The sequence below is a fragment of the Phascolarctos cinereus genome, unplaced genomic scaffold (genome assembly GCF_003287225.1).
Source record: "Phascolarctos cinereus isolate Bilbo 61053 unplaced genomic scaffold, phaCin_HiC Scaffold_726;HRSCAF=1367, whole genome shotgun sequence".
In the NCBI taxonomy this organism is placed as follows: domain Eukaryota; kingdom Metazoa; phylum Chordata; class Mammalia; order Diprotodontia; family Phascolarctidae; genus Phascolarctos; species Phascolarctos cinereus.
The window spans coordinates 352975715-353001458 of NW_027556098.1; the positions used below are offsets into that span (position 1 = coordinate 352975715).

General features: G+C 36.3%; 2 pseudogenes; both read right to left on the reverse strand.

Moving 5' to 3' along the window:
- Window positions 1–11171: 11171 nt before the first annotated feature.
- LOC110200541 (olfactory receptor 52E8-like) lies at window positions 11172–12112 on the reverse strand (annotated as a pseudogene).
- Window positions 12113–19892: 7780 nt separating this feature from the next.
- On the reverse strand, window positions 19893–23699 carry LOC110200540 (olfactory receptor 52E8-like; annotated as a pseudogene).
- Window positions 23700–25744: the final 2045 nt, after the last annotated feature.

Sequence of the window (25744 nt, forward strand, 5' to 3'; positions counted from 1 at the left end):
TATAATACTTATGAGTTGATAGCCACTTCCAAGGACTATCATTAGAAAACCTGGACTTCTATCCTGAGTCACATCAAGGCTTTCTATTATTCATTTTGGGAAAATTTGTTTTTCAATATTTAATTCTGACCAATAAGAAATAATTCACGGTGTAATGGAAGCAAAAATCCCCTTGGAAGACAATGGTCACTCCATTTTAGATTGAGGAAGGGAACACCAAGAACAGGATATCAGGAGCCCAGATTTTAGAATAGTCACTTTGTTGGCATGGATTCATGAGCATGTTCTTCTGATCTATTTTTCCCTTGTCTTTCATTCCCTCTGTGTTTGACATCTGCTTTTCCCCTTTCCTCTGCTTCTCTGTTCTAAATAGCCTGAGCCTGAGTTCTTTTCTTTTCATCCCAATCTAACCCTGGTCAGATCAGACTTACCATAGCCTTTGATTCCCTCTCATAAATGATACTGAACAGTTCCTGTTGGATGTCTGTCAGAGCTCTATACTGTGCTCATCAGTGGCAAAAAGCTAAGGTTTATGCTGGAGTTTCAGTCCCCATGGAAGGGAAATGTAATCTCTCAGGCTTAGAGTCATAGACAGAGGTTCATTGGGCTGAGTAATTCCCTCTAGATGCCATGCTCCCTAAACAGAGGTTAGGGATGACTGAATATATTATCTTTCTGTCCTACCTATTTTCTGTTAATTCCCTTCATTCTAGTGAAAAACTTTATCCACCTAAAACCTTGATCCTGTTCCCTCCATCCTCCAAAAGCAATGCCTCATCATGGAAATAATTTCTCTCTCATCACTATTGTCCATCTCTCCTTCCTCACTGTCTTCTTCCATACTGTTTCCAAATATACGCAGGTCTTGGCTTGCTAACCTTTAGAGCTAGGCTTCTATTCCTTTTCATTCTTTTACTACAAAATTTCTCCAAAAGTATTCTATACTCACTATTTCTAGCAATTATCATAGTATCTTGCTGCAGTATCATTGGTGGGTACTCAAGAAATGCTTGGTGATTGGTTGACTGACCGCTTTCTCTCCTCCCACTGCAATATGGTTCTAGGACTTCACAATTTTGAGCAGACATTTTCCTGTTTAGTCAGTCAGTCAATAAGCTTAACTGAGCATATCAGTCACTGCTGTAAGTTCTAGGGACAAAAGGGCTCTGCCTTCAGGGAGCTCATATTCACCAAAATGAATCTGGTACAGTTTATCACTGAACAAAAGGTGTACTGGCAGATGTCTAACAGCTGGTTTTCCAAAAGCATGATGCAAATTTAAGTTTAATCTAAATTCTAAATATTTTTACATTGCTTTCTTAAGTCTAGACAATCAATGAAACAATAAATTAAGCCTGTTTTTTTTTTTGCCAGTTTCTGAGGTGTAAATGTTCATGCTGAAAATGTAAACATTTGCTTTTGTAAGCTGATTAGAGTTGTCTCCAGTACCTGGGCCTAAACTCCAGAAAAAAAAGGTTGATGAATGAATAGCTTCTGAAACTGACAGGTTAAAGGTCGCCAATGACCTCTTGTTATCCAATGGCAATTATATGTCAAATTTGGTGTCACACTTATACATTTAGAATAATTTCCATATATAGTTTGGATATCAGATCTTCATCAGAAAGACTTGCTGCAATGATTTTTCACCCCAGATAATAAGTTCCTCCTTATTTTAACTGCATCCATTTTACTTGTGTAAGAGTATTTTCAAAGTTGTATAATTAAAAGTATCTGTTTCATCTTCTGTGATCCTCACCATCCCTGGCCTAGTCACGAACACCTCCTCTGTAAAAGTTTTGTTTATGATGGGTGTTTTCACATCTAGGTCATGTGCTCACTTAGAGCTCATTGTAGTGTATATTATGAGATCATGTTATACTCCAACTTTCTGCCAGACTGATTTCCAGTTTTTCCAGCAGTTTTATCACATAGTGAGCCCTTATCCCAGGAATCACAGCATTTAGATTTCCTAAACATTATGCTACTATTTTTGTTAATTTCTGTATGCTGTATACCTAATTTGGTTCACTGATCGACTTTTCTATTTTTTGCTGATAATTTTTTTATGACTTGCTTTGTAGTACAGTTTTATATGTGGTATATGTGGTTTATATGTGGTTCTCCTTTCCACTTTTTTAAACAAAATTTTTTTTTTCTTGTCAGCACCATAACTAGTGATACAGATATGACAGCTACTGAGATGTGTACCTACCCACAACTTAGCCATCTTTCAAAGCTCTGCTGAAATCTTGCTTCCTCTATAAAGTTTCCAACTTGTTCCAATTCAAGTTAACCTTCCCTTCTCTGATCTCTTTTCAATAATTATTATTTGTATTGCCATTGTGGCCCTTACTAATACTGTCTTTTTATGTTTTTAAACGTTTATATAAAAACAATCACACCTATAATACTAAACATTTCTATATTGCTTTATGTTTTATAAAATGCATTCCCCACAATGAATTGTGAAATTAGTAGTACAATTATTAGTAGTTATTTATTTTAGCATTTTTTAAAATTGAGTTTTGAATTCTCTTTCTATCTTGTCTCTTCCCCACCTATTTAGAAGTCAAGAAATGTAATATCAATTATACATGTGAAATCATGCAGAACATTTTCATGTTCAAAAAAGCAAGGAAAATAAAGAGTAAAAAAATTATGCTTCAATTTGCATTCCGACTCCATCAGTTGATTCTCTGGAAGTAGACAGCATTTTTCATTACAATCCTTTCAGAATTGTCTTGGATCAATGTCTCAATCAGAATAGCTAATTCGTTTACAGTTGAGCATTATACAATATTACTCTTACTGTGTGCACTGTTCTCATGGTTATGCTCACTTTGCTTTATATCAGTTCATATTTGTCTTTCCAGGTTTCTCTAAAACCATTCTGCTCAATATTCCCAAATGATGGGCATCCCTTAATTTCCAGTTCTTTGGCACCACCAAAAAGGCTGCTATATCTTCTTTAATAAATAGGTGCTTTTCTTTCTTTGATTTCTTTGAGATACAGACTTAGTAATGATATTTATGGGTCAAAGGGTATGAAGTTTTGTGGCCCTTTTGCACACAGGTCCAAATTGTTCTCCAGAATGGTTGGACCAGTTTACAACTCCACCAATAATGCATTAGCATACCAATTTTTCCACATCCCCTCCAACATTTGTCATTTTCCTTTTCTCTCATATTAGCCAGTTTATGAGATGGTACCTCAGAGATGTTTTAATTTGCATTTCTATAATCAAAGGGGTAGCTGGGTGGCATAGTGAATAGAGTGACAGGCTCGAAGTCAGAAAGAATCATCTTCTTGAGTTCAAATTAAGACTTAGACACTAGTTGTATCACCCTGGGCAAGTCACTTAACTGCCCCAGTTTCTTGTCTGTAAAACGAGCTGGTGAGAATCAAAACAAAATGTGGCAAGTCCTCAAAGAGAAGGGAGTACCAGATGATTTTCCTTGTCTCCTGAGGAACCTGTATGTGAGCCAAGAGCTGAACATGGGACAACTGATTGGTTTAAGATTGGAAAAGGAGTACAATAAGGCTGTATATTATCACCTTAATTATTTAACTTATATGCAAAGCACATCTGGCAAAATGCCAGGCTAAATGAATCAAAAGCTGGAGTGAAGTTTTCCAGGAGATATATCAACAATCTCATATATGCAGGTGATACCACTCTGATGGCAGAAAGTGAAGAGGACTTAAGAAGCTTCTTGATGAGGGTAGAAGAGAGTGTTAAGGCTGACTTGAAGCTTAACATCAAAAAAAACTAAGATCTTGGCAACTAGTCTCATCACTTCTTGGCAAAGAGAAGGAGAAGAAATGGAAGCAGTGTCAGATTTTATATTCTTGGGCTCAAAGATCATTACAGATGGCAATTACAGCCATGAAATTAAAAAATGCTTGCTCCTTGGAAAGAAAGCTATGGCAAATCTGGACAGCATACTAAAAAGCAGAGATGTTGCATTTCTGATAAAGGTCCATAGAATCAAAGCTATGATTTTTCCAGTAGTAATGTATGGCTGTGAGAATTGGACTGGAAAGCTGGGTGCTGCAGAATCATCACTTTCAAACTGTAGTGCTGGAGAATACATTTGTGAGTCCTTTGGACAGCAAGAAGATACAATCAATCAATACTTATAAAAATAATTCAGGTTATTTATTTCCTGAAAGGTCAAATACTGAAGCTGAAGCTTAAATAATTTGGCCATGTAATGAAAAGACAGTACTCAATGGAAAAGACCCTGATGTTGGGAAAGGAAAAGGAAAAGAGGTGTGAAGAGGATGAAATGGATAGATAACGTCATGGAAACCATGAATATGGACAGACTTTAAGGATAGTGGAAGGTAGAAGGGTCTTTGAGCTATGATCCATGGGGTCACAAAAAGTCAGACATGACTGAACTACTAAATATCAAATGAATAGTGATTTCAAGCATTTTTTCCCCATATTATTAAAGATAGCTTTGATTTCTTATTCTGAAAGCTACCTGCACATATCTTTGACCTTTTATCAATTGGTGAATAACTCAGTTTTTTATAAATTGGACTCTGTTCCCTATATATTTGAGAAATAAGGTCTTTAGTAGAGAAACTTGCTCTAATTTTTTTCTAGTTTCCTACTTTCCTTCTAATCTTAGTTGCTTTAGTTTTGCTTTTGCAAAAACTGTGTAATTTAATGTAATCAAGTTTATCCATTTGTTCCTCATGATCCTGTTTTTTGGGTTTGTCTTGGCAGGTAGACTCCCAAGAATTTTGTATTCTCTGCAGTTATTTTAAATTGAATTCCTTTTTCTGTCTCTTCCTGCTGGACTTTGTTGGTAATATGTAGAAACACTGATTATTTGTTTTATATCCTGCAGCTCTGCTAAAGTTGTTAATTGTTTCAACTAGTTTTAGTTGATTCTCTAAGATTCTCTAAGTATACTATCATATTGTCTGCAAAGAGTGATAGTTTTGTTTCCCCAGTTCTTAATTTATTTCTTTTTCTTGTGTTATTGCTATGTTGTAGTTCATGCTTCATTTTCAAAGAGGACCAGTGACATCACAGATCTCATTATAATTTGCATGTGAATTGGATTTAGGTGTAGTAGAATTGCACAAAGTTGTCAGCCTCCTTCTCTCTTTCTGAGTCTTCTCATCCAAGTCCAAAGGCATGACAAAAGTCAGAATGACTAGCAATGGCCCAGGGTACAGTGAATGACCTTGGTGTCTGAGCAAGCTCTAGGTACTCCACAGTACCTACTTAAGCTACCTTCACAGCCAATGGAACAAATTATTCTCAACCACCCATTCTTATTGCTTATAGCTAGCATTTCTAGTACAATATTAAATAATAGTGGGGACAATGGACACCCTTGTTTCACTCCTGACTTAATTAAGAAGACTGTTAGCTGGGACTTAAATGAAGTGAATGATTACAAATATTCATTCATTTATTTGTGAATATTATTTCTCCTTAGTAGAACATAAGCTCCTGGAGGGCAGGGACTATTTTTATCTTTGTCTCTCCAGTAACCAGCTTTAATAGGAGTGTTTTAAAATGTATATTGATATATTTGGGGGTTTTTTTAAGTCAACAGAATTTTTCCCAATATCCCACTTTCTCACCCCACCACAGTGTTATCCCATATAAATTTTAATTTAATTTTTATTTTAGTTTCAAATGCGGAGTTGCCCTCTTTCGCCTTCCCTAACTCTCCCCATCCCTCCCATTGAGAAATCAAGCATAGAAAACAGCTATTACAAATATTTGTATAATCAAGCAAAACATACTCCCCCTTTAGCTATGTCCTAGAAAACATATAGCAGTTTGTAGTCTGAGGCCATAACTTCTCTATCAGTAGGTGAGAAGCATGTTTTATCATGAGCCCTTTGGAATTGTTATTATTTTATCAAGTTTTATAACATATCGCTAGGAGAGTTTGATTTTCATTTTTTAAGGAGTTTTTCTCTTTTTTGTTCTCATTTTTCTTAGCATAAAACTGTGAAAAGCAGTTTCTGTATTATTTCTGATTTTATTATAATTCCAACTTGCTCATTTGCTAATGTGTTGATTTTTCTGCAATCCCCTTTTTAATCAGGTGGGATAATGATTTATAAATTCTCTTAGTTTTCTCAAAGAAGCAGCTTTTAGTTTTGTTTGTTATTTTTATGGTCTTTTTATTTCTGGTTTACCCATATCTCTTCTAATTTTCAGTATCTCCTATTGTGTTTATTTTGGGTAGTTCATTTGCTGCATTTCCTGTTTTTAAAATGCACATTAAAATCATTAATCCCCTATTTTTCTATTTTGTTAATATAAGGTTTTAGGGATGCAATTTTTCCACTGAGACCTTTTGTTGCTGTTGCTGTTCAGTCATTTTCAGTTGTTTCCAATTCTTTGTACCATATTTGGGGTTTTCTTGGCAAAGACGATGGAGTTGTCTTTCTCCAGTTTCCGCAGTTCATTTAATAGATAAGGAAACTGAGGCAAGCAGGGTTAAGTTGCCCAGGGTTACACAGCTGGTAAATGTCTGAAATATCCCAGAAATTTTGGTTTCTTTGTCATTGTCCTTTTTTTCCAAATAATTATTCAATGTTTCCATAATTTGTTCTTTGACCCACTCCATTAGTTTGCATAGTTGACAGAACACTGGATATGGAGTCAGGAAGACCTGAGTTAAAATCTGACCTCGGGCATGAACTTGCTGTGTGGCTTTGAGCAAGTCATTTAACTCTGCCTCAGTAGCTTCATCTGTAAAATGAGGATAATAATAGCATCTAAGACCCCCTGGATGGTTGTTAGCATAACATGCAATACTATTGAAGCACATTTTGTAAACCTTAAACCACTGAGTAAGTGCTAGCTTCTATTATTATTGGGGCAGGTAGGTGTTTGTGCTCTTGGAACTAACTACAATTTTTATTGTAATTCAGTTTCTAACACCTATTTAATATTTCTGCATTTTATATTTTCTTTCAATATTTCTATGTTCTAATATGTGGTAAATTTTTATTTTAAAGAGTCCATGTAAAGCCAAGAAATACATATATGCTTTAAAAGTCCCATTTATGAAATGACATAAAAATTTTACCTTGATTCTCTATCGATTTGTTTAATTATAGATTTTTACCTTTGTTTATCTTTCTGTTAGATATGTCCCAAACTGAGAAATGGATGCTAAATTCTTCTGCTATTATCATATTATTGTATATGTCTTCTTGTAATTAAATTAATTTTTCCTTTATGAATTTAGATGGTAAGGCATTTGGAGAACATGTTTAATATTGATATACTTTTTGCCTTTGCTTCCTTTCAGTATTGTGTAGTTTCATTTTTTATGCTTTTGCTTGTGGTGAACTTTTGTTTTTGTTTTATTATACTTTTGCAACTTTTGCTTTTAGTGGAATCTATCTGAGGCCCAAAAAGTTGGAGATGACTAAAGCAACTGAACAACAACAACAATCTGATGTGTAGCAAATTTTGTTCTGTTCCATCATTTTTCTTCTGCGTTATGTCTTAGCTTTTGTGTTGTGTTTCTAGTAAACAAGTTATTGTGGGGTTTTGTTTTTATTTTCTTATTTTATTTGTTATCTTTTATTTTCTTGAATTGTTGAATATTTAAACATTTAAAGTTAGGAGAGTTAAGTTCATGCTTTTCTACATTTTTTTCTAATATAGATTCCCCCCCCCAAAATTAATTTTTGGTTCCTTTTGACCCCTCCCCTTTTGACAGTATTGACCATCTTCTTCTTGATGCTTTCTTCTCTCTAGGTTGTTGTTGTTGTTGTGTGTGTGTGTGTGTGTGTGTGTGTGTGTGTGTGTGTGACACCGCTCTCTCCTCATTCTGCTACCTGACAGACTGCTCCTTTTCAGTCTCCTTTGTTGGCCATGCCCGCTAACCATGGATCGCCCCCAAGGCTCTATCCATGGCCTACTTTTCTTCTCTTTTCATGCTTTTCTACTTGGTGATATCATTAAATCCTGGGGGTTCCATTTACATTTCCATACAAGTAATTCTCAGATTATTTGTCTAGCTCTAACTTCTCTCCTAACCTCCAGTATTGTGTTGTCAGATTCATACTGGACATCTTGCTATGTCCCGTAGACATCTTAAACTCAACGTGTTTGAAATTAAACTCATTATCTTTCTCTCAAACATTCCCCTCCTGCTACCTTTCCTAGTGCCATTGAGGATACCAACATTCAGCCACCCAAGGCTGAAACCTAGGGATCAGCTCCCCAAATGCTCTCATCCCTCCTCCCTTTCCAATCTCTTTCCATGTCCTTCCATTTTTTCCTTTGTAACATCTCTCATTTACACTTTCTCTCTTCTGACAGTGCCACTAACCTTTTTCCGGCCTTCCTCACCTTGTGCCAGGACTGTTGAAATAACCTACCAGTTAGTCTTCCTGCCTTCAGTCTTCTTCACTCCAAAATCATCAAAAGTCAATTATTAAGTGAATCACATGTGCCAGGCACTGTGTGTACCCATCCTTGGCATATTGATTTTTTTTAGGGCAATTAGGGTTAAGCGACTTGCCCAGGGTCACACAGCTAGTAAGTGTCAAGTATTTGATCTGAGGCCAGATTTGAACTCAGGACCTCCTGACTTCAGGGCCAGTGCTCTATCCACTGCCCCACCTAGCTTCCCCCAATGTTGATTTTTCTAAAGCAAAAGTTTAATCATGTCATCTCCATATTCAGTAAAAATCCATTGACTCCTGAGTACCTCTATGATCAAATATAAAATGTTTTTGCTTTTAAAGCCTTTCATTACCTGGTCCCTCTTGATTATCCTTGAAGCTAGTGCATTCCCTCTGAAATTAAATCCAATCTGCCCTTTATGTAACAATTTCCTCCTCACCTATATTAATGTCTATGTTTCTGTCTATGATCTGTATTGTTATATCTTGTTTGTATTTAGTTGTTTTCCTGTTGTTGCTCCCCATTAAACTAGGAGGTCCTATAGCACAGGAGCGCGGGAGCGCGCCGCTCGCGCGCGCGTGTGTGTGTGTGTGTGTGTGTGTGTGTGTGTGTGTGTGTTACTTTCTTTCCCTAGCACTTATTGCAGTGTCTGCCACATAGTCGGCATTTAACTCTTCTGTGGAAAAATGCTTTTTTTGGTTATTTTTGCTGAATCTACCTAAAGACAACCCTAGTCTTTGAAATCTCTTTCACTCCCCCACTCATCACCACCACAACCAGTTTGTTATCCATTTCTCTATTTCTAGAGTTCTACTAATTAATTCCTTTTCTCCATCTAATTCTTCTGCTGTTTTTTTTTTCCTCTGTCAGTTAAGGAATTAAACATGATCGTTTATCTGGTCTCTTTAAATATTTTGTTTGTTCGGTTCTCTTTTTTTGCTTATGAGCCCTTCCCTTTTTTCCCTTTTTTACTTTTCTATTTATTTTTAGTCGTCATTTAAAAAATTAAGTTTCAAATTCTCTCCTTCCTTCCTACCTCCTGCACCCATTGAGAAGGCACGGAATGTAATATCACTTATACAGTGAAGAATCTATCACCTTATACAGGTGAAGTCATGTAAAACGTATTTCCATATTAGCCGTGTCATGAAAAAAAAGACAATGAGAAGCAAGAAACATAAAGAAGGTAAAAAAAGTTATGACTCAAGCTGCACTCAAAGCTCCTCAGATCTCTCTGGAAGTGGACAACATTTTTTATCATGGGTACTTTAAAATTGTCAAGGACCATTTTACTGATTAGGATGCCTAATTCTTTAACATTTGATCATTGTAACAATATTGTTGCTATCGTATAAATGTATACATTCTACTTCATCTTTTTTTAAAAATTTTTTTTGGGGGGTTAAGCAATGGGGTCAAGTGACTTGCCAGGGTCACACAGCTAGTGTTATGTGTCTGAGGACAGATTTGAACTCAGGCCCTCCTGAATCCAGGGCTGGTGCTCTATCCACTGTGCCACAGAGCTGCCCCTCTACTTATTCATCTTGCATCAGTTCATATAAGTATTCCCAGGTTTTTCTGTAACTCTCCTACTCATCATTTCTTATAGCACAATAGGATTCCCTCACAATCATATATCCCAGCTTGTGGAGCCATTCCCCAATTGATGGGCATCCCCTTGATTTCCAATTCTTTGCCACCACAAAAAGAGCAACTATAAATATTTTTATACACTTGGGTCCTTTCCTATCAAAACATATAGGTACTGTCAGTGAAGCTGTGAATTCGTCTAGCCATTCTGGAAAGCAATTTGGAACTATATTCAAAAGTTTCTAAGTTGTACACATCATTTGACCCAACATTTCTACTACTATGCCTGTATTCTAACTGATATCAAAACAAGCAGAAAAGACTTGTACGTACAAAAATATTCATACTCACTGTTTTTATAATTAAAAACAATTGGCAACTAAGGTGGGGCCCATGAATGGGGAATGAACATAATTCATCATAAATTAATATAGTGGAAAATTATTGTGCTGTCAGAAACAACTAAAATGACAGTTTTAAAAGAAACATGGAAAGATTTATGAATGAATATAGAGTGAAGTGAGCAGAACCAGAACAATTTATACATTAAAAACATTGTTGGAATGATAAATAACTTTGAAAGACTTAGAAAGGTTGATTTAAAAAAGACCAATCATGCTACCAAAAGAGAGATAATGAAGCATGATTTCCATCCCTTGAGAGAGAGGAAATGTATTCAGAGTGCAGAATAAGATATATTTTTTGAATATGAACAATTCAACTATCTGTTTTATGTACATTTATTATAAAGATTTTGTTGTTTTTCATTTTTGTTTTTTTTTCCATAGATGGGGTGGGTCAAGAGGAAGTAAAATATATTTTTGTTAGTTGAAAAAATTATGTTGCAAAAATCATTTTATTCATTTTGTTACCTACTCAATATAGCAGGCTTCACTAAAATATGCTTTGTTTTTATTAGGAATATAAAATCAGTTCAATAAGTAGGATGATATGAGAGACCATGAAAGCCCTGGCAAAGAAGAATAGACTTAATGAAATAGAAAACTACTGAAAAAATATTGAGAAATTAGGTATATATTAAATTTTGTGTTAGAACTATTAGTTTAGCTGTGGTATATAAGGTAAATCACGAAGGGAAGGCTTCAAATCAGTGAAACTAGATAGAAAAAAAGTAGGAAGGCCTTCCCCACCCCCCCTTATCTCTGTTCATGGTGAATCTTTTCTGAAAATTCTAAATACTTGCTCACGAATCTGCTTGGTTCTGACCCCATAGATTATAGGGTTAAGGCTAGGAGGTATGACCACATACAGATTGGCCAAGAGTATATGAATGTATTGAGGAACATTCTTACCAAATCGATGGGTAAGAAAGGAAAAAAGCGCTGGGGAATAAAAAGCTAAGATGACACAGATATGAGAACTACAAGTGTTGAGGGCTTTGAATCGGGCATCCCAGGAAGGGAGTCGGAAGACAGCCCAGAGGATCAAGACATAGGATATTGCAATCAGGATCACATCCGAAAATAGTATAAAAATATCCACCAACCCAAATATGCTGTTGACTCTGATACTAGCACAGGCCAAACGGGCAATGCCCATATGCTCACAGTAGGTATGAGGAATAATGTGATGCCCACAGAAAGGCAGCCGCAGGAGGAGAAACACCAGCGGAGCCACCATTAACAAACTCCTCAAAATAGCCAACGCTGCTATAATGCCAATAATCTTATCTGTGAGTATCATACTATACTGAAGTGGGTAGAAGATGGCCACATAACGATCAAAGGCCATGGCCACAAGCACAATAGTCTCCATGGCTGTGAACATATGGATACAGAACATCTGTGTCAGACAGCTTGCAAAAATGATCTCTCTTAGACTGAACCAGAATATGCCTAACATCTTGGGGATGGTGGCCGTTGATAAACCCAAGTCAATAGTGGCCAACATAGCTAGAAATAGAACATGGGCTGGTGAAGGCTATGTTCACTCTTGATCACTAAAAGAATAGTGACATTGCCCATGATTGCAACCAGGTAAGCAAAACAGAAGGGGAATCCAATCCAGATGTGGAAATGTTCTAGGCCTGGGATCCCCAGTAGCAAGAAGTAGATGGGGTGGAATTCAGTGTCATTGAAAGGAGGCATGTTTAGTGGAGGCTGCAAATTTTGCTCATCAAAGGTAGAATATCCATCTCTATGAAGAGACTTGGCCCTGGTTCCCCTTTGCAACTAATACCCTGTAGAAATACAAATAAAACATAGTTATTTCATAAATAAACAATCTATGTATTTATCTTTATAGATTATAAGCAAACATGTACAAGCATAGAGGCAATAGTATAATACAATGGATAAAGGTCTGGCCTTGGAGTCAGAAGAGCAGAGTTAAAGTTCTCCTATGATACATACTAGCAATGTGATGATGGTCAAATCTCTTAATCTATCAGAGCTTCCCAAACTAAGAATATAAGTGAAAGACAAGCTGTCAGTTTGCATTAGTGGGGAGAGGTTCTACACCGGGAATTCTAAAGATTGATGAAATTAGAGGTCCAGACCCAAAGATTACCATTTTAATTAATCTTCTCCTACAAGGAGAGCATGTAAAGAAACTTAGATTCATTTGGGATACATCCGTAAAGTTCAAGAAATATATCACAACGAATAGCTGTGGCAGCTCACAAACTAACCTTGTCTACTCCTAATTCTCAAGAGAATACAATAGGTCAACAAGAGTGTATTAAGTGCCTACTATGTGCCAGGTACTTTCCTAGACACCTGGGATATAAAAAGCAAAATTAAATGATCCTTTACCTGAATATTACATTATGTTTGAGAAGAGCACATTTATACATATAGTATCTATAACAAGATGCGTAGATGATTTGTGTGGCATGGAAAGATACATCTGATATTCTTAAGGAGTTATGCTTCTGCCACATGAGCTTGAGTAGTCTCTTCCACACAGGCTATGAGCCTCCCGCAGGGGAGATACTGTTACAGTTCAAAGGAAATGAAATCTCAGATAGTGACAGTTTATCTTTTGTTAGACAAGAAGTCTATGCATAGGCTAAAAGTTTAACCATCATGAATGTGTGACAGTTCACTCTATCTGCTGAAAAAAGAACAGGAAAAAAGGACTAAGAGAACTTACGTACTGAGAGAATCGTATCCAACCCCGTCTTGGAAAGCAATATCAAAAGAATCCTTCAGAAAAAAATTGTAATTGATATCCTGAGAGAACTAAAGGGTGGCAGTGTTTCCAGAATTAAGAAGTTATTAGTTGCAGTAATGATTAAAGGTGACTTTGGCTTTAATCTTTCTTACACCTGACATATTGCAAATATTCATTTGTGTCCTTGTTTTATTGTTGGTTATATTGTTAATAAATCATAGCAGTGACAGTGATTGTGTTTATGTAAATCTTGAAGATGGGCGGGGGTGAAATAGAAAGAGGAGAAAAAACTTGCAGCCAAAAAGTTTCTCCAATTTATTACATAAATACTGTTTCATAAGGTGAGGTAGGGACTTAGTGCTAAGTGATTAATCAACAAGAGATATATTTCAAGTGAGTAATTGGTAATAAAAATTATACAGCTCTTTGTTTTGCAAGGTTCTTTACAAATATTATTTCATTTTATTCTCACAGTAACCCTGGAAAGATGAGGAAACTAAGGCAGACAGAGGTATCAGTGACTTACCCACAGTCACACACCTAATAAATATCTGAGTCTTGGGGTTATTTAAAAGGTTGTACCATTTCCCAAATGGAAGCCTCTCCAATATCCCCTTCCTATGAAATTCTCAACATGGTACCTTTGGTAGATATATATTGATGGTCCATCTTAATTGGTTGTTGCATGACCAAATATATACAATATGAATTGTTCATCTACTTGTTGAAAATAGGGTTAGGGTCAAAACACTCAAAAACTTTGCCTGTGACACAATAAACAAGTAGTGAACCTAAAAAGTGATATCCCATTTTTATACGTGTTAGATTGACAGAAATCTATATCTATATGTATATCTATATCTATCTACACTTATCTATCTATATATGTACATATGCACATATATACATACACACACATGTATCTTATACATATATACATATATATACACATATGTATATATTTGTGTATATGTATATATATGTATATATATATGTATATATATATATATATGTGTGTGTGTGTATATATATGAAGAGAGAGAGAGAGAGAGAGAGAGAGAGAGAGAGAGAGAGAGAGAGAGAGAGAGAATGGTGGTTCATGGTTCATGCATTGTTTTACCCATGCAGGCAATAGGCAGATTTGGCGGACAGAGAGGAATCTCTTCTCCTTTACCTTCACCAAGGCAGATGTTGATTCCTGCCAAGAGGGAGCAGGAGGATGAGGCCATTCTGGTGTCCTTTAAAAGAGGAGGTGCTAAGTTTAGCAATGTATTTATCAGTACAATGTTATCTGTTTAAAAAAAAATCACTTCTCAGTCCTTACTAGATAATCCAGAAAATATCTTCACTTTACAGGTTCAAATAGGGCAATCTCCCATTGGTATCATACTGTGTCGATGTCTCAGATAATGAATAATTTTGAGATGGAAAGGCTCTAGGCCTTGGATTTGAGAATGGGCAATTCCCCCCCTCCCCATATCTCCCTCCTCCCACCCCATTGTGCTGCCCATTGCAAGCATAGGGGCCACATACTAAGTTTGTCCCTGCTACCAGCTGTTCTCCTACTCCTCTTGTGACTAACAATAAAGGTTGCTCAGCAGTCTTTGTGTGGTCCTGTGCTTTTCATCTGAACTCTCCTGACTACAAATAATAAGCATTTATTAACAATGCTTTCTTCAACAACTATGGGAAAGTGCAATAAAACACTAACTTTCCTTTGGAGACACTTGTGTGTGAAGGAAGGGGTTGTGGTGACTTTATGATTAAGGGAGGACAGAAATGTTAGGAAGCCATGTGTTAATTAATCAAAACAAAAAGAACCACTTGAGCATATCAAATGAAATTCTGTCAGATGACACTTTGTCTGTGAGACCTGTGGTTTAATAGAAGATAAAGCCCATCTCTGACTGTCTGATCCCCTTCCTGAAGAAATGTTAACGACTCCTTATTGCCTTTCTAACCCAAACTCCTCAGCTTCTTAAAGGCTTTTCCAATCTGGCTCCAGCCTGCCTTTCAAGCTTCTTTCACACCATTCCCCTTCACACAATCTCTGTATACCTACCAAACTCTCCCATTTGTTTTTCTCCATGGAAGGAAGGAAACAAGCATTTATTAAGCAAGTATTATGTGCTTCTTCTTATGATCACCAGACACTGTACTAAATACTTTGTAAAGATTATCTTATTTGATCCCCTCAACAACTTTAGGAGGTAGCTGCTATTATTATCTCCATTTATAGTTGAAAAAACTGAGGCAGGCAAGGTTAAGTGATTTACCCAGAGACACAAAGCTATTAAGTGTCTGGGGCAGGATTTGAATTCAGTTCTTCCTGAATCTGGACCCCATGCTCCATCCGCTGCATCACCTCATCCATATTTGGTATATGCTGCCTCCTTAGCTCCCCTTTTAGAGTCTCTAATTTCCTTTATGGTTCAGCTGAGAAGACATCTCCCAGGGGAAATCATTCCTGATTCTCTTATGTTTCCATGTATACTTGCTGCTCTTGAAATTGTTTTGTGCATCAGTTTATAGCACTATGTCATAGTAGATAGAATAAGAACTATGGTATAGTAGGTAGAGAGATGGCCTCAGAGCCACAAAGGTATTACATCAATCCTCTGCCTGATAAGTATTAGCTTTGTGACCCCAGACAAGTCACTTCAAATCTCAGTGCCCTGAGCACTATTCCAAGGCTATAAATTTAGTGAAGATGCTATGTCATTGGAATCACATATCCAATCTCAGTCCCCTGACAGGCTTCTGCTAGTAGAATGAATGAATGCTGCTTGAGGAGTATTTTTAGCTTGTCTTTGTATCTCTAGCACCTTGCACATAGTAAGTACCTAAGGAATGCTTCTGGGACTGGATTGGGCTTTAACAAGTCAACCAAGAAATCAACTCATATTTCTTAATTACAGCCCATGTGTAAGGAAAACTTGGTAAGTTTAACATGGCACCCAAAATTAGAAAATGTCACCTTGGCTTGAATTAAGAGAAGCTGCAGATGGGAAAATTGAACTTAGGTGTAAGAAAAAACTTCCTAACAATTTGATTCATCTAAAACCAAAAAGGTCTGTGTTGGGATGTCGTGTGTGATCCCTTTTATTGGAGGTATTTGAGAAAACACTTGTCAGACATTTTGGATACTGAATTCCTATTTGGGTATGCATTGAACAATGTGACCCATGAGGTCTGTTTGAACTCAGAGGCCCTTCTTCATCTTCTTTTATTACCATGGGCAATGCATATCTCTTCTCTCGACTTCAGAGTTCCTTTTTTTTAAAGGACAGTGTTGGACTCTATGATCTTTAAGGTTCTTTGTAGTTCTAAATCCTATAACCTCGTGATCTTATGAGGTAACAAGTGTTGGCGACCACTCTTTTGTTTGAGGTAATAGGGGTTAAAAATTAGAAGGATGAACATGTAAGTGTCTATGCTTGTTTCACAAACCCAAGGATAAATGGATAACAGATTGACCAGCAAAAATGACCTGGCATAGTCTTCATTGGAGGTGGGATACTAGTAGATCTTAGGGAGATGAACTACATATTTAACAGGAGTGGGAAGAGCATCTGACAACCAAGCATTACCCCTGCCCAAGAACTGCACGATGACCATTGTGTATGTGTCTAAGTGTTGTGTGTCACTGTGTGAGAGAATATGTATACCCTCACTCACATCTGTATCCACTTATCTATCCTTGTTTACTTCCCCAGCCTCATTGCCCCTGTCTACCCACACCTAAGCTTCTCATCTATTCACATCTTGCTTCCTCAATATGATTGGGGCTGAGACTCCAGGCACATCCCAACTCTTTTTTCTGGAGTAGACTCACCAGTCTCGACTGCAGTTTTGGGATCCTTTCTCCCGGACAGGACTATGAGATGCTCAGCAGTTATCTATCTGATTAGTACCATAATTAGTATGGAGAAGTGGGGATTTATAAAAGAATCTGTGATCCCACAAGGAAAGGGTTATGATTTGGAACCCCTTGGAGCTAGAGGTGTGCAAACAGGATTGCAGATTACCCAGGGGAATTGCTCATTCTTCTCTTGTAGAGAACAGTGCTCACACACTTTGCCTCAAGTTCTTTTGCTGGATGTGACATTGCTATCCCCCTGCTTCAAATTACCACCTGAAGGCTCTTATTACCTAAAACCCTATCCCAGAGATTACCTCCCTTCTTAATCCCATAGAAGTAACAACTAGATTCTGGAGTGAGCCACCTCCTCTCCTGAGCAATTGTCCCAGTGCTCATATTGACCAGTTCCCCAATACTTATGTTCCCATTGACAGCACCAGTACCCTATTCTGTACAGTACAAGAAGCAAGGTTTCCTAGTTATGGCTCTGTTATGATACCAAAAGATAACTACAGACTAAATCTAATGGAATGGCACTTATTGTGGGCCCCATACATAGTTTCATAAAAGCAGTTACAAAAAACAGAATAGAGGAATGTGTTTACATGTTCATTTGGAGAAGATATAGCAGTTTTAATGGATTGCAAATGAATCCTAAGTGGGACATGAAAGCAAAAATACTAATGTAATCCTAGCTTATATAAAAAGAAAAAGAATGTCTATAACATAGGAGGAAATGTCCTACTGCACTTAGCCCTGGCCAGATCATATTTGGAATACAGATTTCAGTTCTTGGTATTTTAGGAAAGGCACTGGCTAGATGGAGCATATATAGATTGGATGCTGAGGGGATTGGAAACTTACCATGGGAGGATAAGTCAAAGTAGCTGGAAAGACAAGGACCCTTACTCTCCCAAGGCACCTGAAAAACTGCTGAATAGCAGAGGAATTGCATGGTTTGGTTTGACCTCTGAGGGCAGAAGAAGCAGGGGTAAAAGTTGTAAGGAGATATTTGTTTAAGAGGAATGAAACCTTCCTAAGAAATAAAACTCTTCAAAAGAGGACTCATATTCTTAGGTGGGTAGAATTATCACATATTATCATTTTCCAGGAATTTCTCAGTGAAAAGTGTGATTTAATTTGAAGTCCATTTATTAACTGTGTAACTCAGGCTATATTATTTACTTATTGAGACTCAGTGTCAAGCTATAAAATGGAACTGATGATACTAATACTACATGGTTGTTATGAGTAGAATACTTTAAAAATATTTTCTAAACAAATTTAACATTCAGCATGAACAACAGGGTTTTATGTTTTATAGTTTCTCAAGACAGAATATGAATACATTAAAATGAAACCATCAATCCCTCTTATCTCTCCTATCTTTATTGTGTTGAAAAATATTCAACATAATCATTACAGTACCTGACATTTATGTGTTACTTTAATGATTGTAAAACATTTGAATATTTACACATATGGCCGTGGCCTAGAGTCCCACAATCTCTGTAGTCATATTGATGCGGCCTGAAATTAGGGACTAATACCAAAAATGCTTCTTACTCTCCTTTATGTGTTGTCTTTCTTAATTAAATTATAAGCTTCTTGCAAATTTTGTATAATTGTACTTGTATCCCTCCTATTTAACACAGTGCATGTAACATAGAAATGCTTAACAAGTCTCTCTCTCTCTCTCTCTCTCTCTCTCTTTCTCTCTCTCTCTCTCTGTCTCATCCATCTATTTATCTGGTCTATTTTTAAAAGCAAAATCCCCAAATTCTTGAACTTGAACTTGCCATGTGGGCAAGCACATAATTGTTCCTGTTACGTGCTTCGGTAAGAATTATTGCTATTCCACCACTGCCCTAATAGTGCTCTAATTACTTGGTCTAAGAAAGTATAGTCTTTGTTCTCCAGTTTTTGACCTATGCTCGAAAAAGGAAAAAGAAAGGAAGAAGTTAAGGGCTTGGAGGTCCCTCTCAGTCTACTTGGACAAACACATATAGCTTGCCACGTGCTTCTGCTCTAAAGCAGACATGTGCTTGTTCCAAAGCAGAGAAATCTGTGCACTTGGAGCTTAGGAGAAATCTCACCAACTCTAAGGCAATGCCGTCCGAATAAGAGACTCAAGAGAAAAAGCCAAAAGAGGACTGATAGCAGCACGTAAGTCTTTCTTTTTTTAAAAATGAGGCCACGTAAGGCGCTGCTATTCAGACAAAACTTCATCTTCCTAAGAGTCTCGTCAACCATATCACTCTGTGCGGCCCTGGTTACTAGTATTAATCAGAAGTTGTCTTTGTCTTCTTAACAAAACGCCAATGAGCATGTCTATATATTACAAGAGAGCAACATGGATTGTCAACTAGATGGTAGAGTGGGTAGGCCACTAGTCCTGGAGTCAAAAACACTTGAGTTAAAAGGTGGTTTCCCATAGTCAGTAGCTCTATAAAATGGAAATAATAATAACGCCTAATTACCAGGGTTGTTGTGGGGATCAAATAAAGCACTTAGAAAACCAAAAGTGCCATAGAAACACTAACTACCATTATTATGAAAGATCCAAAACCTCACCTGCCTATAAGCTCATCAAAATGGACTGAGAATTTTCTCTGATCACTTACATTACAATATACTATTTCATTTGAGCCTCAATAAATAAACTCTAGGAGACAGGTATTGTTTTATATAGAGGAATAATCTGAAAGTTAGAGAGGTTACAATATTTACCTAGGATAAAATAATGAATAAGTGTTTGTAACAGGATTTGAAGCCAGGTCTTCCTCACTCTAGGTCAGCCTTCTATTCACTATATCATAGAGTTCACTGGAATCCCTCAGTGAATGAATCCAAGGGGGTTCATCTGTTGTATTTTTCCCCCTCTGTTAGCATCATTCTTTTTTCAGGAAGATATTCATCACTCTATCATGGATCTGTTTAGTCCTAACCCCATAAATGACAGGGTTAAGAGCAGGTGGAACAACCACATAGAGATTTGCCTGAAGGATGTGAGTATAATGGGGATACTGTGGCCAAAGCAGTGGGTGAGGAAAGGAAAAAATGCAGGGGTGAAAAAGGACAAGATGACACAGACATGAGAACCACAGGTACTGAGGGCTTTCAGACGGGCATCCCGTGATGGGAGGTGAAGACAGCATGAAGGATTCTCGCATAAGAGACTGCAGTCAGAACCACATCCAATACTAAGACAGAAATATTCCCAGTCCAAATATAATGTTGACTCTCATGGTGGCACAAGCAAGCCAGACAATATCCATGTGCTCACAATAGGTATGAGAAATATGTTTTCCACAGAATGGAAGCCTCAGTAGGCGAAATATTAATGGAGCCACCATGCACAGACTTCTCAAGATAGCCAACTCTGCAATGATGCCAACAATTTTATCAGTAGGTAGTTCATTGATGGCTTGTTCAATTTCTTTTTCTAAGATGGGGTTATTTAAGTATTCTATTTCCTCTTCTAATAATCTGGACAATGTATATTTTTGTAAATATTTATGCATTTCACTAAGATTGTCAGATTATTGGCATATAATTAGGCAAAACAGCTCCTGATAATTGCTTTAAATTCCTTTTTATTGATGATGAATTCATCTTTTTCATTTTTGATAGAGATGATTTATTTTATTTTTCTTTTTTAAAAATAAAATTATTTAATAGTTTATCTTTTTTATTGTTTTTTAATAGTCCTATTTTTATTTCTTAGTTCAATGATTCTTATTTTCAGTTTATTAACATCTCTTTTGATTTTTAGGATTTCAATTCTGGTTTTTGAATTGGGGATTTTTAATTTGTTATATTCCTAATTTGTTGTAGGTGTCACATGCCTAATTCATTGATCTCTTTATTGTATTGAGGTAACCATTTAGACATCCAAAATTTCCCATAAATAGTGTTTTGGCTGCATTCCACAAATTTTGTTGATTTTTTCCTATGATTTGTTCTTTGACCTACTCATTCTTTAAGGTTAGATTATTTAGTTTCCAACTAATTTTTAATCTGTGCTTACTTTGACCTTTATTGAATGTAATTCTAATTGTGTCATAGTCTGAAAAGGCTGCATTTCATACTTCTGTTTTTCTACTTTTGTTTGTAAGGTTTTTATGCCCTAATACGTGGTCAGTTATTGTGAAGGTGCTATATAGAGCTGAGAAAAATGTATTCTCTTTTGTATTCCCATTCACTTCAATCCAGAAGCCTATGATATATAACTTTTCTAAATTTTTATCTCCTTAACTTCTTTCTTATTTATTTCATAGTTAGATTTGTCTATTTAGAGAAGCAAAATTTGGGTACCCCAGGAATATAATTTTACTGTCTATTTTCTCCTACAACTAATTTAATTTTTACTTTAAGAATTTAAATGCTATACCATTTGTTGCATATATTGGTATTGATATTGCTTCATTGTCCATGGTACTTTTTAGCAAAATGTTTTCTCTTTTATTGGATATATTTTGGCTTTTGCTTTGTGAGATCATGATTGCCATCCTTGTTTTTTTTTTTTTACCTCAACTGAAGCATAATAGATTTTGCACCAATCTCTTATTTTTTTTCCCTGTTTATGTCTATCAGTTTAAAATGTGAATCTTATAAATAACATATTGTTGGATTCTGGTTTCTAATCCATTTGACTATCTGGTTCCATTTCATGGGTGAGTTCATCCCATTCACTTTAACAGTTATGATTACTAAGTATTTCCCACCATCTTTTTTGTTATTTGTTGATCCTTCTCTCTCTCTCTTTTTATCCTGTCTCTTCTGAAAAGTCTATTTTATTTCTGATCACTTCCTCCCATAATCTGCTCTCCCTTCTATCACTCCCCTTCACTTATATTTTTTTTCCCTCCTACTTCTTTTGTGGGTAAAATAGATTTCTATACCCAATTAAATGTGTGTGTTATTCCCTCTTTAAATTAGTTTCAATGAGAGTGAAGCTCAAGTGTTTCCCACTATTTTCTTTTCCACTTTAGAAACTCTTCCTTGCATGCCCCTTTTATGTGGGGTAATTTTCCTCTTTCAACCTTTCCATTCACCTTTCTTCCAGTGCATCTCTTTTTCTCACCCTTATTTCTTTTTTTGTTTTTTGTTTTTATTTTGGGCAGTTGGGGTTAAGTGATTTGCCCAGGGTCACACAGCTAGTAAGTGTCAAATGTTTGGTCTGAGGCCAGATTTGAACTCAAGCCCTTCTGACTTCAGGGCTGGTGCTCTATCCACTGCCCCACCTGGCTGCCCCTTCTCACCCTTATTTTTTTTTGAGATCATTTCATCATAGTCAACTCTCACTCATGTCTTCTGTTTAAGTATGATCCTTCTAACTACCTAATTAATGATAAATCTCTTAGGAGTTACAAGTAGCATCTTCCTATGTAGGAATGTAAGCAATTAACCTTATATTAAGTCCTTTATGATTTTTCTTTCATTCTTACCTTTTTGTGCTTCTCTTGAGTCTTGTATTTGAACATCAAATTTTCTATTCAGCTCTGGTCTTTGAATCAGGAATGCTTGAAAGCCATCTATTTCATTAAATATCCACTTCCCCACAGAAGGATTACATTCAATTTTGCTGGCTATTCTTAGTTGTAATCCTAGTTTCTTTGCCCTCCAGAGTATCATATTCCAAATGCTTCATTGCTTTAACATGGAAGCCACTGAATTATGTGTGATCCTGATGTTGGCTGTACAGTATTTGGATTGACCTGCTAGCTCTGAAATTTGAGTATAATATTTCTGGGTGTTTTCATTTGGGGATCACTTTCAGGAGATGATCAGTAGATTCTATTTCTATTTTACCTTGTAGTTCTAAAATATCAAGGCAGTTTTCCTTGATAATTTCTTGAAATATGATTTTAGGGTCTTTCTTTGATTGTGGTTTTCAGGTAGTCCAATAATTTTTAAATAATTTCTTCTAGATCTATTTTCCAGGTAAGGCTTTGCTTGTTTTTTTTTCTGATGAGATATTTCACTTTTTTCCCCATTTTTTTTCATTCTTTTGACTTTGTTTTTTTTGTCTTGATGTCTCATGGAGTCATTACCTTCCATTTGCCCAATTCTACTTCTTAAAGAATTTTTTTTTCCAGTGAGCTTTTGTGTCTCTTTTTGCATTTGGCCAGTTCTACTTTTTAAAGAATTCTTTTCCTCATTGACCTTTGTGCCTCTTTTAACATTTGACCAATTGTATTTTAAGGTGTTATTTTCTTCAGTATTTTTGTGCCTCTTTTACTAAGATATTAACTCTTTTTTATATAATTTTCTTGAATTACTCTAATTCATTTCCTCAATTTTCCCTCTAACTTCCTTATTTGATTTTTAAAGTGCTTTTTAAAGATCTTCCAGGAATTCTTGTTGGGATTGTGTTCAATTAACTTTTTTTCTCTTAGGCTTTGCTTGTAGCTGTTTTGACATTACTGTCTTCTACATTTGTGTCTTGATCGTCTCTGTCATCATAGTAGCTTTTTATGGTCAGGTTCTTTTGTTGTTTTTTGCTTCTTTTCCCCAGCTATTTCTTGACTTTTAGCTTTAAATCAAAGTTGGACTCTACTCCCAATGTGGAAGGGGTCCTATCCAAACTTCATATTTTTATGCTGTGCCATCTACCTGTCTGAAACCATCACACCCACAAAGAAGACTTCAACATCAGCCTGCACAGTCAGCCTTTGACAGAAATGGGAATCCATTGAAATTTGACTTATGTGTTTTTTACCTATTTTATCTCTGCTGTGGCCATTTCTGTGTGGGATGGATACACCAGCAGACCTGGCCCAAGCTCCATGCACACATATGGCAATTGCATTTTGGAAGACAGAAAGAGAGAGTGAATGATGATGCAGCAAGTTGAGGATTGTAGACATAGTATGAGTATACAGAAGTAGTGATGATGGTAATGTATCATAGTAAAAAGAAAGAAGCTTCAAAAAGCACAATGTAGACTCTTTGAATGCAAAGACTATTTTTTCCTCCTTTTTATGCTTACATTTTGACAGCTGAATATAATAATTGAAACATTTAGTAAATCCTTGCTGAATTGAATTAAGAAATGAACAATAAGGTAGTCTCTGAAGAGAGAATAGGGAAGGGAATATTTATTTATATAATGCCTACTATGCACCTGTCATTGTGCTAAGCTTTTTAAAAAATATTATCTCGGGCAGCTAGGTGGCGCAGTAGATGGAGCACCAGCCCTGGATTTAGGAAGACCTGAGTTCAAATCCGGCCTCAGACACATAACACTTACTAGCTGTGTGACCCTGGGCAAGCCACTTAACCCCAATTGCCCAACCAAAAAAAATATTATCTAATTTGATCCCCAAAGTAACTATGTAAGGTAGGTGCTATTTTTATAAGGCAAAAAGAGGTTAAGTGACTTGCCCAGAGTCACACAGCTAGTATGTATCTGAAGCTGGATCTGAACTCCGGTCTTTGTGATGCCATGTTCAGTCAACTGTGCCCCATAGTTTCCTCTATAATGCATGACAATGATTCAAATGGAATTCAGTCAATGAATCAATCAATGAGAAGGTATACTAAGTCCTACTCTATGACAATACTAGCTGGCATTTTTATAGTACTTATTATATGCCAGGCACTATGTTAAGTACTTCATATTTATTATCTCATTTGATCTTATAACAATCCTGAAATGTAAGTGCTATTATTATCCTGATTTTACAAATTAGGAAACTGAGGCAAACAGAAGCTGAGTAACTTGCCCAGGGTTACACAGTTAGTAAGTGACTGAGCTATATTTGAATCCAGGTCTTCCTGACTCCAGGCCCAATACTCTGTCCACTGTGCCACCTAGCTGCATGTAGTAAGCATGTGACAAGTGTTTATTAAGTGACTATTGCCCAACAGCTAGGCACTGTGCTGGAAGCTAGGGGTATAAAGACAAAAAGAAGTGGGCTTCTAGCCAAGTATTGCTGTCAAAGTGTCCTCCCACCCCTTATCAGAGGTTCAGTCTCAAGGGACTCCAGAATGTTGCCATTTATGTATACATCCTAATGCAACAATTCTTTCCTCACAGTCTCTCTCTTTTCTCCTGTCATCATATGCCTACTTCTCTCATTTTTTCTTTTCATTTCTCTCTCTGATGATTTGAATATAGACACCTTTTTCTTGTCTTTTTAAAGTTAACTCATCATCTGTGACAGGAGAGTTCTAAATTCCTATAATTAGTCTAATGTAACAGTCTCTGTGCAAGAGTGAGGTGGCCTATTTTGATTGATTGATTGATTCATTCATTCATTCAACAAATATTTACTGTCATCAACTATGTATAGCTTGGTGTCAAACAAGCAACCCACATTTCAAGCAACCTGAACCAGATTAAAATGTAATTAGGAAATAGTTAACTAAATAAATAAAAACATAATAAAACATAACTGATATTAACATATGGTTTTCTAAGTCAATATGTAGCCTACAGGGGTATCCTTATGTACAGCTTAGTGGCTCCTGTTTCTATTTCATTTTTACACCACTAATATATAGAGTCCTATTCTGGGAGGGATTAAATATATCAAATCATGACTTCAGTCCTTACACAATAAACAGTATATTAGACATAGGACATATTCACATGTAATTATTATACAAAACACATATTGAGAAGGGCTCAATTTGTTTAGATGAATGTACTGTGAGAAAAAGGGAGACAGGAAGAAGTAACAGTAAAGGAGGGAGTAAACAGTGAGAAAGGGAGAAAGGAGAGAATGAGTAAAAG